Below are 9,848 nucleotides of genomic sequence, written 5' to 3'. Positions count from 1 at the left end.
TCGGGAGGCAGAGGCAGACGGATTTCTGAGTTCAAGGCCAGCCTGGTCTACAAAGTGAGTTCCAGGACAGCCAGGGCCATACAGAGAAACCCTGTCTCGAAAAAAAAAAAAAAATTCTAGTGTGGGGAACCAGTTGGAAAGTCTCTGGAATGACATACTCCACAATATTACAGAACGTGGTGAGATCGTGCGCAATGTGAATGTTCTCCCTCAGACTCGTCTGAATTGTCAAGTCTACGAGGACCGTGTACTGCTTAGGGATGAAGTTTAAATCTGTTACAGACTGAATCAGAACTGGGCCCCAGCTCATGTTTTGAATGACTGTTCCTCAGCTGGTAGAATTATTTTGGGAGGATATGGAAATCTTTAGGAGGTAAGGACTGGCTAGGGGAAGGTGGTCATGGGCAGTGGGACTTTGAAGGCTTCTCTCTCTCTCTCTCTCTCTCTCTCTCTCTCTCTCTCTCTCCCCCATGAAGAGAGTATTGTCCATCAAGGGTTCCCTTTGCCATGCTTTCCCCACTATTATGGACCCTGTGAAACCAGGAACCAAAATAACCCCTCCCTTAAGTTGTTTCTGTCCAATACTAGAGTCCCAGCAATGCGATAATCACCAATACAAAGTCTAAATAACTAAATCAAGAAGGAAAAGCTAAAATGCACACAATTTTCTTTTTTGCGATAGACTCCCATGCAGTCCAAGCGGGTCTCCATCCTGCTGTGTGATCAAGGATGAACTTAAATGCCTGCTTGTCCTTCCTATGCCTCTTGCATGCTAGGATTACAGGCACATGCCACTGTGCCTAGTTTACAGATTTCTTAAATAAAACTTTTTTTTTTGAGACTGATAATGACCAGAGACACTTTCTCACAAGCACTGAAGCTTGAAAACCACCACCTGGCCCTCCTTCTGCAGTGGAGATGATCATGTGGAGACCCAGAGAGGAAAGAGATGCACGCAAACTTCACAGCTGGCTTGAACAAAACCAGAACTCTGACATGAGTAAGAGCATCCCAGTCTAAGCCCGGAGCCATGTCTGGCTACCTGCCAAGCACTTGCTGTAAAGGTTTTGGATCTGTCCTCAGAGGAGAACTCAAAGGAACACCGTCATAACCTAAGCCTGTGCCTGCAAGAGCATTTCTGAGTGACTGACCATCGGTCCCTATGCAGGGCTCCTCAACAATGCCCAGACATCTCCAAGGGCCATATTTTGGGGGTTTTCCCACTTTACACAATGAAGTCCATTCTGTACCACCCAGCTTCAAAGCCCTCAGACCCTTCCTCTGCTTGTTTCTTGGTCCTCCATCAGCCAGCCTCCTCCCTCAGTGCCCTGCCATAAGTGATTTGGTATGCTTGCACAAGCCCTGGAGACTCTCAGAAGGCTTCTCCTCTCCCTGAAATCTGATCCCACTGTCTGAATCCTCTTTCTGCCCCTAACTGATCTTCCTCAGCCTGGATGTTGCCTTGTCCTCTCTGGCCTGTTAGTCTTAAAGCTCCTGAGAGTCCCTTCTCTGGTCATTCCCTGTTCTCTTCCTGCAGTCTCATCCCCTCCTGAGGTCCTGAATTCTCTCTATGCTAGCCTATTCGCACACCTTGCCTCTCCTCCAAGCATCACCTCTTGGGTCATTCCTTAACCCCTCCAAATGCCCCCCAAATGACTCTCAATTATCCCATCACACCAACCCATACATCCCACATTCTTCCCTTCGGGACAGCACAGCAACCTGGGTCCCTCTGCCGTGTCTCTTAAACCCACGGGTCTGCAGAAGCCAAAGCACCATTTCTTAAATTGTGAAGCTGGATGCTGGAGAGATGGCTCAGCAGTTAAGAGCACTGGCTAGGACCAGCAGTCTCAATTAATCTGAACCCCTGAGACCTCTCAAACACTGGACCACCAAACAAGCAGCATACACCAGCTGATATGAGGCCCCCAACACACACACAGTAGAGGACTGCCAGGTCTGTGTTCATTCAGAGATGATGTACCTAACCCTCAAGAGACTGGAGGCCCTAGGGAGTTTAGAGGTCAGGTGGGGTGGGGAATGGGTACATCCACGTGGAGACAGGGGGTGGGGAGAAGGTATGGGATGTGGAGCAGTAGGAGGGTGGACGGGGTGTGTGTGTGAGGGGAATAAAATATGGAGTGTAAAATTAATTAATTAATTAATTAATTAATTAATATAAAAAGAGCACTGACTGCTCTTCCAGAAGTTCTGAGTTTAATTCCCAGCAACCACATGATGTCTCGAAATCATCTATTCTGGTATGTCTAAAGACAGCGATAGTGTACTCATATACATAAAAATAAATTTTAAAAAAGCTGTAAAGCTGGACATGCATCCCCTTCTGCCTTTGTTTCCTCAACAAAATCACACACGTGAGCCACTCCTCCCAATACTCTGCCTAGCCCACTCTGGTCTTTTTTTTTTTTCTTTTTTTTTCCTTTCTTTCACCTTAGCATTTACTTCTATCCCATATTCTTGGAACTGTCTTCATCAAAGCTCAACAGGAGATAGCAATGATGACAAAGATGCTGGCTCTACCTCCAAGAACAGCTGTTGGAGCTGCCTGGGAAGATGGACACATCAAGAAATCGGGCAGATGCCGTTAGGGTGGGCAGCCGCCCACAGCCAGCCCAACATCTCTTGGAAAAGGGGCTGGGTTGGAGCCCAAGTCTCTCACAGAGCCTGCACTTCCTCCAGACACTTGTCATAGGCCTCCTGATATTCCTCATGGGACTTCACCATGATCACACAAGTGGAACGCTTAGAGCCTGTGGCTGCACCCAAGTCCGTCTTAGAGGGAGTGTAGACGTAGGGCAAGTTCTGATCTTCGCACATAACTGGAAGATGGCAGTACACTTCAATCAGCAGTGTGATTCCTGCCAAAACCATGAGCCCTTGTTGACAAATTTCTGAACCTCCTTCACCCCGCAACGAATCTGCTTCTGCGTCACTGCTTTTTTGATGCACTTGTAGAGCTTGCGTGTCAGGCGGTGGAAGCCAGGGGCTGCACAATGGGGTTCGGGTTGAGCAGAAGCTCTTGGTACGGGTGCTCCTCGCTTCTTGCTGCAGCCCTCTGCCTGTATCTCAGACGCCTCGGGAACGGCCTTTATTTTGGTCATCTTAGCAACTACAACAACTCAGTCAGGGCATAGAGCAACCACGCGGCCACCGCCTCCATGATCACTTCCCGGTTATCCACTCTGGCCTCTTACACTACTGACCTGCTCACACTCTTGCTCCAAGCCTGGCCTTGAGTGTGTCCACCAAGGAACCCTCTGCTGCTTGATGGATGACTGTGCCACATGCCTCAACTCTGCAGGGCAGAGCCAGTAACTAGGAGTGTTGAGTGCTAAGGGTTAGTAGCCACCACTTTCTCTGGAGAGTTGTCTGGAACCACTGGGTGGGGTCTATGGCAGATGACCCAGGGCAGGCCACACTGACTGGGGCTTGAGAAGCCAGTCCTGCCCCTTGAGGGGAAGATTCATCTCTGCATCCTATCACTGTGTCTTCTTGAGACCAAGCGCCTCACTTCATTTTTCCTGCTTCTCCCCTTCGGTTTTCTCCTGGTCCTCATTTCCTCTAGAGCAGTGGTTCTCAACCTCCCCTAAAGCTGTGACCCTTTAATACAGTTCCTCATGTTGTGGTGAGCCTGGCTGTAAAATTATTTTCATTGCTACTTCGTGACTGTCATTTTGCTCCTGCTGTGAATTGAAATGAAATGTAAATACTTTCCAAGGTAGAAGTTTGCCGAAGGGATTGTGACCCCAGGTTGAAAACTGCTGCTTTAGGGTACTTGTAAGGCTCCTAAGACCCTTCTTCATGTCAGGAATGGCATCCCCAGGGAACCTTGGCAGAACCCCAGGCTGGGACAAAGCCCGATACTAGCCACTCTGTTTTCTTTAGAAGAGCGAGGACATCTGCAGCTGAGAGGTGGCCAATGTCATCACCTATGTGGCAAGTGTCTCCCTCACATGGCTGCACATCCCATGAAGCCAAAGCCAGCCAGCCTCTCTCTGCCTTGGGGTTGGCAGCAAGGAGCATCTGTGTGTGGCCTTTTGGCACAACCCCACCCCCTGTAGCCCCTTCTAAGACCACACAGCAGAAGTGGCACAGGATCCCCACATGGAGAGCTGCCACCGGCGGCTGCCTTTTCTCTGAGCACTCAGAAGCAGGGGCAGGCTTGGCTGCCCCAGCAGGGACCAAAAGCAGCCTTAGAAGCTGTACTGTCAGCTGCATGTGACCACACATCACCTCAGAGGGGTACATCCCCAAAGAGCTGCCCCATTAACCAGCCTCAGGAGCTGGCAGGCTGGCACCAAGAAGACCCCGACACACCTATCCTGTCAAACTGGGACACTTACTGTGGCTGTAAGGGTCCTCCTGGGCTTGGGAAAATGGTACTCTTCTCCCTCTCTGGGAGACAGAAGGATATGCAGAAGAACTAGGCCTTCCCCACCCAGCATAACCCTTCTCATCTGGAAAGTGCCACATACTCTCACTCCTCTTCTGGTCCACTCTCACGTGGGTCACCCATTCCTCAGATGAGCAAATTGAGGTCAGACAGGAGAGGAGACACGGCTAGGAACAGAAACTCCGAGCCCCTAGAGCTCCTTACCTGCCTTCCTACTAAAAGAGCAAGCTTTAAAGAGCAAGGCGAACAGAGGTGAGGACATGATGTTCAGGTTCATCTGGGTCACCTGGGTCACCTGCCTGTGTACATGAAAACTTAAGAGGATCTCCTAGAACCAAGGAGTTTAGCCCCTGCTACAGGAAATGGAGGTCACAGTCAACTCCAGGATCAGGTGGCCAGGCCATCAGATGTGGCCTGAAGAGTGGCCTCTCTTCATGGAAGCACTAGGGTTAAAGCCACTCAAGTCACTGAATAATCCTTCCCTAAGGAGCAGGGCTCAGAGGGCAGAGGCTGAGCTGGGCAGATTATCTGGGAATGCCACTCCCCCCAGTGGCCACCTGCACAGCACCTAGCTACTCCAAAGGCTCCTTACAAAAACACAAACTCATCTCTGGTTCCCCAGAAAAAGATCCCCAATCAGGCAAGGAAGGGTCTGGAGGGGTTCATAATCCTAACACAGGGAGGCTCATTTATTCATTCATCTTTTCAACAAAAATGGCCTGTTTTCAACCCAGTTCTATGGAAGGTGCGGGGTCCCTGTCCTGAGGGTCCCCATCCTCAGGATGTTGAAAGTCCAAGGGAGCAGAAGCAAGTGAGGAGGCCAGTGTGAGGGGAAGAGGTGATTTGGGGGAGGGGAAGTTCAAGGCCCTGAGAGCCCAGATGTGGATCTGGATTTGACTGAAACAGGAATAGTGGGACAGCATTGATGCTGCCTGAATCGAAGGACCACAGCCACCACAGTGGTGGCGCGCGCCTTTAATCCCAGCACTTGGGGGAGGCAGAGGCAGGAGGATTTCTGAGTTCGAGGCCAGCCTGGTCTACAGAGTGAGTTCCAGAACAGTCTAAGGCTACACAGAGAAACCCTGTCTCGAAAAAAAAAAAAACAAAAACAAAAGCAAACAAACAAAAGGACCACAAATATTTAAAACGTCATGTTAGAAGTGACATTTTCCAAGCACTTTCTGTATATTAGTCAGTACCCTTGGCACACTGGTCTCGGGTACTTTCATCCTTATACCCATCATTAGGAAAAGTATTGGCTCAGGACACCCAAGACCAAGTTCTCCCCACAAATGAGATTTATTGTCCCCTTAGGGACAGAGGGCAGGGAATAAGAGACAAAGACAGGAGATGGAGGACTAGGGAGTAGGGACGGCAGAGATATTTGTCCCAGAGAGAGACAAAGGCCTGCCTCTGGATAGAGAGGAGGCAGATGTATGTAGCCCATAGGAAAATAGCGGTTTATAAAAATAAAGGAGAAATCCCCATGTGAGGATGAGGTGTTTCATTTCGATTGTGCATGTTAATTAGGTGAGCCGAAGGGAGCTTTTGATTGATGGACCTCAATACTTCGATAGCTGGACCTTGGTAGTCAGCCTCCGGAGGAGGGATTGGCCAAATAAGGGAATAGACCTTGATGGCCAGCTTTGGGAATTGACCTTGGTGGCTTTGGGAATTGACCTTGGTGGCTTTGGGAACTGACCTTGGTGGCTTTGGGAACTGACCTTGGTGGCCAGCTTTGGGAATTGACCTTGGTGGCCAGCTTTGGGAACTGAACTGAAATTTTTTTAGCAAGGCAGAGGATATCAGGGAGAAGGGCAAAGCCTGCCAGAGCCATGCCTGCCATGCTCAACCTGGATAGAGACCCTTCACCCATCATATTGTTGTACCAAGCCTGACTGAGGGAGACAGAGAGGGCCAGAGTGGGAGAGCCCCTCGGGATGTACCCAAGGTCACAAAATTTGAAAGTATGAATCCTGGCCTTGGGACAGCTGTCTCTCCCTAGAGCTACTGAAGGGTTTCCCTGGCCTGGGACTTAATGCTACCTCTCACCAACTAGCCAGCTAACCGATAACTGTTGTTGAGTACTTTTTCCCAGTTCTGGGATGAAGCTCAGAGGTTTGTCCATTCTGGACACCACTCTATTACAGAACTACTGCCCCAGCCCTGTTTGTCACAGTCACAACAAGGTATTCTCAATACAAAGAAGACCTGTAGTCAGTCCCAATCTAGATGGCTTTCATGAGGTACTGCCAAGACTGTGCCCAGCCCCACCCTCCTCAATATGGACATAGGTACCTTCCTCCTGTGTTGTGTGACAAAACTTTTCCTAGGGAAGATATAACATATACACCTACTCACCCTAGATAGGAAGCCCACGACAGATCAAAATATGGATACCACAAAAGTCCAACTTGGTGAAGCAATGAGTTTAATTGGGGTTACTTACAGGAATAGAGATGAATAGAGTTACTACGGGTGCAGAAATGACTCAAAGACAGATGCATCACCAAAGCTCACCCCAGCACGTGACAGCTCACAAAGCTGGGAATCTGGAGCACAGCTTGCAGGCAGCTCAACAGGATGGATGGTCTCCTTTGTTACTAGTCTAAACCCAGGCTCCTTGGCTGGTTTCTGTTTCTTCTGAGTAGCCTTGTCTGATGTCAGAGTCTTCTTTGTAGCTTGACTTGTTTGGATCTTTTTCCGCAGCTTGGCCTTCTGTTTGGGCAGAACTCTCACCTTTTATTGTTTACTCTGGTAGGGAGGAGCCTAGTGAATCTAGTCAGTTTCAGTGACTTCCTGAAGCTATGCGGAGATGTTTACCTTTGTGGTTTAAGAGCTGCCCTGAAGGATAGAATGTTTCCATTTTGGAGGACACTGTTAAACAATGCACTGGAGTTGCTGCAAGGACACTAAGCTCAGCCTCGGGGTTAACTTTCGGAACACAGCAGATGCTCCAGAGTCAAGGCAGTGACTAGGAATCTGGCCAGCTCAGATCAGATCTGGAGTAAAGAAGGCAACCCTCTGCCTCCATGATGGATCCCAGATGCCAGCCATCTGCAAGGGAGCAGCAGCCAAAGCAAGAGATGAAAGCTGAGATCAGGGGATTACTAAAAGCCCAGAGCCAACCTGAGCCTCTCCCAGAGCTGAACCCTTGCTCTTCTGTGAGATAGTTCTCCATCTCCACTCTCTCTACGAAGCTTCCCTTTCAAGCAGGTTAGGGTCACAGATATACCATTAGATGTCACAAAAATCTGACTTTCTGACATCACAGAACTACTACCGTGAGGAAACAGTCATCTTCTAGCACAGGTAACTTTGTCCGCTGTCCTTGTCGACAGGACCTACAAAAGTCTGAATAGCAGCCACACCTTCTGCTCCTTACACTTCTTTCCACTGCTGTTTAGCAGGTGTACACCAGCAATATGTACCCTCTTCCTGACCTCAGTGGAGGCTGACTCTGTTGCAAACATGTAGAACCCAAGGTGGACCTGTCTACAAAGAACCATGTGGCATATAGGTTAGAAAGTAGAACTTGGGGGGAAGGTGGGCAGGACTCAAATCTCAGGTCAGCAAGCTATGTGACCTGGGATAAGCCATCTGACTTACCAGGCCTCAGTGTCTCCACCTATTAAATAGAGATGAACTATCGTTCCTTCCGCCAAGTCAGAATAAGGGTGGTGGGAGACAATCTTGTGTGCAACAATTCAATACGTCCGTGTTCTTTTAATTTGCTTTGCAGATGCAGAGCAAGCATGGAGCGTCCCCATTGGGCATATTACTTTAGCTGCCTACTACATAGCAAGTTATCCCAGACTTAGCGGCTTAAGTAAATATAAGTTTCTTTGAGTCGGGAGTCTGGACGCAGCTAGGCTGGGTTCCTTGTTTTTGTGTCTGTCCAAGACTATGATTGGGGTATTGGCCAGGGCTTAGGTCTTATCTGAATGTTCCAAGCAGAAAAAACAAACAAACAAAAAACAACAACAACAAAAAAAAAAACAATTTGACGCACAAATGGCATGTGCCAGGTACAGGATTTGAGCTAGGAATTCTAAAGTGGATGGCTTGGAGTTCTTATAGAAAAGTTTTGTGAGCAGAGACTTCTGCTGCATGCTCTCAGTTTCCTCGACAGCTGTTGGAGGGCCATCCTTAAAGGCGGAAGCTACTAACCCTGCAGTATAAATGAAGCAAGCAGGTCATCTTCCTCCATCACAGGGCATACAGGGATGAGGGAGGAGGAAAGGGAGCGAGACCTCTAAGAGGCATTGGGAGAGTGAGTGGTGGTTGACTTGCTGCATATGTTCCAAGAGAACAGAATTATCCCTGCCCTTAGAGAGCACACAGGGCCAGGCACAGGCAGGAAAGCCAAGTCCAGCCTGGAGGAAGGAGGCATGCCACAGGTGACTGGCTCGGAGACTTGTCTTCAAACAGAAAGCTCTGCACCTGACCACTGAAAAGCTGACCCAAGTGCTCATTAGAGCAGTGGTTCTCAACCTGTGGGTCTCAATCCTTTGGGGGTTGAATGACCTTTTCACAGGGGTCACCTAAGACCTTCAGAAACACAGGTATCACATTACAATTTCCTAACAGTAACAAAATTACAGTTATGAGGTAGCAATGAAAATAATTTATGGTTAGGGGGTCACTACACCATGGGGCACAGTATTAGGAAGGCTGAGACCCACTGCTTTAGAGGGTCCTGGGGACTTGATTTCACTACAGCAGAGTTCCTTTGCCCACACAGCCTGAGTCTTCAACCTCACAAAGAAGTTGTAGCACAAAGGCAACAGAGTCAAACTTGGCTTCTGTGAAAATGTAGCAACCTTCGCTAGAGGAGCTGCACCTTCCCTGGCCCAGTCCCAGACTCTCTTTTTGGACACCAGGCTGGACCAATCACCTACAACAGATGTCTCAAGTGAGCCAACCAACATCATCCCCTGAGATTTTTCCAAGTGAAGCTGAGACCTTCTCCCCAGCTGTCAGGACACATAAAGATCCTAGCAACAGTTGGTGGTCGTGTTTCCAACTATACAGGGTAGGGGTGGACAGAAGCTTGAGCAGGTGTGGTGGGGACCAACAGCACCAAATTCTTGTTTATCACTCTCCCCTTTGAGACAAATAAACTGGGAAATCTTTTTTTTTTTTTGACTTGAAATAATTCACACTGAGTCTTTCTTTCTCTTTCCCTTTCTTCTTGTTCCTTCTCCTCCTCTGCCTCCTCTTCTTCCTCTTCCTCCTCCCCCACCTTCCCCTTCTCTTCCAATTCCTCCTACTACTTCTGGTTTATCGAGACAGGGCAACTGCCTGACTGGCCTGGAACTCTTTGTAAGCCAGGCCGGTCTCAAACTCACAAAGATCTGCCTGCCTTTGCCTCTGCCTCTGCCTCTGCCTCTGCCTCTGCCTCTGCCTCTGCCTCTGCCTCTGCCTCTGCCTC

General features: G+C 49.0%; 1 pseudogene; it reads right to left on the bottom strand.

Moving 5' to 3' along the window:
* Positions 1–2,747: 2,747 nt before the first annotated feature.
* LOC110337793 lies at positions 2,748–3,122 on the bottom strand (annotated as a pseudogene).
* Between the last annotated feature and the right edge of the window lie 6,726 nt (positions 3,123–9,848).

Source organism: Mus pahari, chromosome 20, assembly GCF_900095145.1.
Source record: "Mus pahari chromosome 20, PAHARI_EIJ_v1.1, whole genome shotgun sequence".
NCBI classification, from domain to species: Eukaryota; Metazoa; Chordata; class Mammalia; order Rodentia; family Muridae; genus Mus; species Mus pahari.
This window is presented reverse-complemented; position numbering and strand designations above follow the sequence as displayed.